The following is a 6,000-nucleotide window of genomic DNA, read 5'->3' as shown; positions in this document are numbered from 1 at the left end:
GTGTGCGTCCGCGGACAGTTATTGCGGCGACACTGTTGTCATCGTTTTACAATTTGCCTCCGTACAACCTTATCTGTAAAACCATTCGCTCTAATTTATTTCCAGCATCTCTAGAAGGAAATGACAACATTCCCCCTTTTAGGGCTTCGATTCTCTTAATCTGATTCTGTTGGAATGTCTATTAGTATACCTTTTACACCCAGATCCCCGGTAATCGAGAATGAATTAAGTTCTTTGTTCAGTATCATGATTTACAGTTATATTGTACATCAATTTTCTTTAAATTGTGGTTAACAAAAGATGCATGGCGAGCGGTTTTATCATTTACAAAACATAGATTGCCGCTAATGGGTATAAGAACTTCTAGTACTTTAAAAGATCAGAGATAAAATGTACTAGTAGTATAATAAATCACTTGATTATTTCCTCATCAGACAATTTACTGCAAATATATACATATAACTTAATACCTCACCTTAAATCAACAAAATCACTGAACAATGATTGGATTTTTGTTCGGTGAGGTCATAGCAATTAGACATTTTTTATTTGAATTATTTCCGCCATGTTGTTGACTTGTGAAGAGTTCGGGTAGTTTGGTACATTAACTAGAGCTCCAATCTTTGCCATAAACTTTTGATGAAATATGAGATGTCTTAATGACTGGGTTTAATGCATAACAGAACTCTTTCTAGTATCGAAAGTATTAGATTCTATTCTCATCTTTATTAATTTAATTCAAACAATACTTTAATATGCATCACATAAACGGATGGGATAGCAGGCATTGCTTATATAAATCCTCTCCGACATACCAGGTCAAAGTCAAATATACAAGATTTTGTGCCGTACAATATTGACAATAATATTATAATATTGTCATGTTGTAAATTTTGAATTTACCGGGTGGCAGTAAATACAAAATTTACAACATGACAACTGTAAATTTTGTAGTTACTGCCACCCGGTAAATTCAAAATTTACAACATGGCAATATATACTATATTGATAAATATATGCATTCATGTATATTTGAAATATATGGCCAGAAATTGCAACAGGTATAATAATACTCATTATAATATTATAATTTGTAGTAACTAGTAATGATAATAATTAGAAGAATTCTTATCTTTATTCAGCCTAGACTACTGATTTATTTGCTAGTTGTTGATTTTTTTTTCTGTTGTTTTTTTTCTTCTTTCTTCTTTTTATTTGGTGGCACTTATCAGTAAAGAACAAAAGACCAGTATATATATATATGTATCAACATTTGCATACTTTTGATAAAAAAAATATTTCTAAAACCACCACAAAAAAACAACAGTTTTGTCTACTCAAAATCGGTAAAATAATACGGTCGATAAAAAACAAAAACAAAGAGAGGTTTTAAACATATAATTATTAAAATCCAGACAGTGACGTGAAAACGTGCAGATAACAGTATATATATATCAGGAGGATTGTGAAAAATAAAAGTTTATATCTAAACCTGCTAATCGATTTATGGTTGTACTTCTTCAAAAGCTGTTGACCCTGTAGTTTATACCTATATTATTAGCTATATATAACTCCTCTAAAATGGGCCAATTTATGAGTAAACGTCATAAAATTTATAAAACATAATGAAGTGGAATAGAAGGCGACACGGATTTCAAATTATTCCGTTTTAGGGCTGTGTGATACAAATTCATAGTGTCTCTATTTATTTACCAATCGTTAGTGAAGTATGGTTCATAAACGATATTGTAATAAATCAGATGATAATAACTCATTAAATGCACGTCAATTGAGAAAGGAAACAGTTAAAAACAATGACTGTCAGAGACGTCTGGGTAGAGAGGGTCCCTCTTAAAGGTCAACAATTCACGAGGGCGTGTCAAGTTTTCCTCGTATTTTATAGATATCATTAAAATTGTGGAAAGATGACCATAAAATTCATTTGCTGTCTGTTGTTCAAGTAAATATTTAAAACCTGTTTGGTTTTCAATTCATTTTCTAAACGACCCTAGATAAGGGAATATACTATAAGCATTGGCATACTGGAGTGAGTACTTCAGAAATATATAAAATCAAGTGTTGTCATAAATCTGAATACGTCTGAGGGAAAATATGAAAGGAAAAATGTAAATAATTGTACACGGTACTCAAGGACTGAGCTACATTTATACAGAGAACGACAGTGTATGCTGAATAGAATTGTTTAAACTCTTCTAAGAAAATGACCCATAAAAACCTTGAAAATTAAAAAAAAAACCATGTATATCTAAAAAGTATATACACCATACATTGATTACTTGTCAAAAGAAATCACAGAATCTATGGAAAATGCCTTCGAGATTTTTACATTGAATATAGAGGAGTAAAGAGTTTCTTTTATTTATCAAAAGGCAAGAAATTAAAACACAGACAGGTTTAATCACTCCTCTTTCTAAATGCCACAGGAGTGGTGGTGATCACGTGAACAGTAATGTTGTTTTTTGGTGATGGCTATATCAACAACCTCCGAGTGAAAAACAATTACATATACAACATTGTGTTGTAAAATTTATATAAATAAATATTTAAAAAATACCGTTACAACGAAAACCACACAACTATAAAGTGAAAGATGCATTGACACTGAAGGCCAAATCTGATGTTCGGCCGTTTTAAAAAATCTAATATTCTTTTTCCTTTTAAGATAAAACTAGTATGTTCCATTTTGATTTTGAACATGTAATGACCGAATTCCTAATCGAACACACAAAAACATATTACAAAAATACAACGTATTTTATGATCTATTGTTGGCCCTTTTTGTCAGTGAAGTGATACTCTTGAATAGACATTAGTACTGACAGAGCCTCTTACAGTTTTTTTACTTGACATTTTTATAGAAACGTTCTTGGCATAACATAGTACTTGAAGTTTCTAGACATAACGCGGATTCGATTAAAGGATAATTGCTCTGAAACGATTGACAAGTTTAAAAGCGCAATAAAAAGAACCACATTATATAAATAGTGCCTGTTTGGGAGGGTAACAGTTGAAATCGACACCCCGAGAAAACTATTGTCAACCGACGCGAAGCGAAGGTTGACAATGGTTTTCGAGGGGTGTCGATTTCAACTGTTATCCTCCCAAACAGGCACTATTTATTTTATTATACTGAATGTCACAATTTTAAAGAAAACTTAAATGCTTTTCTATAGGAATAAGTTGAATTCTACTGCGAACCGTACGCACATCATTTACGCGCATGTAACAATTCGTTATGTTACCCGTTGCTAAGTGTGTTGCTAACGCTGAGGGTAATAGAACGGATTATCAACTGCGTCTAAACCAATCAGATTTTAGTATTTAACATGAAAGTATAATAATATACATTATGCAAAACTAAAAATTACAAATGCAGGATATAGAATCATAAAACGAAAATTGTGTCATTTGAATCATTCAAACCTTGAAATCTGTTATTTTGTTTATCAAAAAACTTCAAATTAGTGTTTCACCCTCCCCCCCACCCCCGAAATAAAAATAGCAGATTAACAAATACAAACGCCGTCATTGAAATAAAAAAGATGGGTTGATTCTGACGACTATTGCAGGAAATAACAAATTCTATAGGATAGCTTGATAGCTATGAAATGATCGATTATTTATGACAATATCATTGATCTATTTAGACCAAAATAGATGGGTCATCTACTTTCTAGATGAGTTAATAAAAAGTAAAAAGGAAATAGGATTTTCTCTTTTTTATCCTATTAGCCTGCCATGTTTCATAGTTGTTAAACAATAATATTTACATTTATTAATTACAGTTAATTTATAAGTTTTAAACTTTTAATGTAACACATATACATTTATTAACATTACGTATCTTGAGAAATAATTATAATTCCTGTTGCCGTCAACTGCTTTTTTAACATGGAAGCTGAGTATTCGACCAACAACATGTAAAATCCAATTAAAAGTTTTCAATAAGAATTCTTTAATAAAACCTGTTAAAATTAGTATAGAAAAACAATGATTTAAGCTTAGAATATGATGTATTTTCAATATTTTTCGATCTATACTTGTATATAGTGACTTCTTTTAAGAAAGTTCAAACATAGCCTTAAAATGGCCGCGAAAAATCAGCCCTTTTAAAGACATAACTTCCTTCTCAATAAAATGATTGAAAACAAAAGTCACGCATGAAAATAAAAAAAAGATTCTTTATAAATAAGCAATTTTTTGTGTTAAATTTTAATTCCTTTGCAACTGAGCCCATATTTTGTAATGGGCAGTGCATCCCAAATATAGGTTTGGTCTACTAATCTCTCCCAATGAGCTCAGAGAATACGAATCAACATATTTTTCTCACACAAATTTATAATCCTTCAAATAAGACTATAAAGCTATGTTGAATTAAAAGTTCGGAGTTAACTCATTTACAATTGAGAAAGAAAACCAAATTATCAATTGATCCCAGACCATTGACTGAACTTTAATTTACAAAAATCAAAATTACCCAAAAGTGTTTCAAAAAACAAAATCAAAAACTTGACAATTTCTGGTTTAGCATAAGTATGAAATTCATAAATGACAATCTGATGAAAAAACCAGCTCAAAGGAAAAAGCATTACAAACTTGATTAATTACAATTAGAATTAACTTTCTTTCATGAAAAAGTGATTTGTTCATAAGCGCTGTTGGATTTCGGTGCTTCCATTTAGTTCCACAAACATGCCATCCTGAATAAACAAATTAGGCATTCATAATGCCAATTTAATGTTGTCAGCTTATTGATTACACTATTTGAAAGCAAAGAATCAGGACCTTTATGATTGGTCTATCGTTCATTACATTCCACGATTCCGGATTCATGTAAGGTTCTAACTAATACACTACCTGTCGCCTTTTTGCAGAGGGATTAGCGCAATCAAGATAACAAATCTGGACAAATAGCCGAGAAAATACATAATATCAATTGACTGATTTCTGATAAATTACACAATCAGGCAAAGGGAGAGTAAATACAGCGGTTCCAAGCACCCTCGTGATGGCGGGTTAATGTGCCGTAATGACTGCCGCGGCTCCAAGGGGATCTGTAATCAACCTACCTCGGGTATGGCCGCGAGCGGTTGTTAGGGGCCTCCGGAGTTTATTGCTCGAGTAATGTGGTTCCAAAACTCCCTCACTGATAACAGAGTGATCCCCAATACAAATGTTAGCCGTGGGCAGGCTGAAGTTTATTGAGAGACTATCATTATTTCTGGTTTAATAAAGCCATTACTGGAACACCCTAACAAAGAGTGACCCGCCGACAATAGGAATCCGGGTATATTTAATTCTGTGTATCGAAATTACATTGCTCATCTAACATGGCAGTTGTAATTAATTGGTTTTTGCTTTTAAATGGGATTATGTCGCGATATGCTTTTAACAAGGAAATTCGTTGTCACCGGTAAAAGTTTTCATTAATCTCCGTATTAAAGGTTGAACTTTTCTGTCGCTTTTACACGTGTCACGAGGAAAGGTAAAACTTATCTAGATAGCTGGTGATAAATGGATATTAACACCAAACTTTGTTTATAAACACCCTCGATTCCTTGTCCATGCCGACTGATTACTAATGCTGAGCTGTTCTGTTGTAAACGTTCTACATGGTATCAATGATAAATACCTAAACCTTATAGTCGTCGCTCACTAATGATTCAAGGTAAAAACAAAAATTCAACCAAGACCGATAGAAAAAATTACGCAGTAAAAGCATGTTCCTTTATCAAGATTATTTGTATAAATAATCATCGAGTGAAACAAATTACATTGTAGATATTCAAATGACTGTATGCTCCAAAAATGAAAGTACACACTCTTCATGTACAGCGATTCATTCTTTTAACCTTCAATCTTTGATTGTTCTTTGTTTCCGATTATCATTCAGTATATACATGTATCAGCTGTCTCTATCTTGTTTTTAGTCTAATTCTATCCAAATTTAAATTACTCTATTTTTCTTTTATTTAGAAG

Source organism: Magallana gigas, chromosome 8 (assembly GCF_963853765.1).
Source record: "Magallana gigas chromosome 8, xbMagGiga1.1, whole genome shotgun sequence".
Lineage (NCBI taxonomy): Eukaryota > Metazoa > Mollusca > Bivalvia > Ostreida > Ostreidae > Magallana > Magallana gigas.
Note: the sequence above shows the minus strand (reverse complement) of the source record.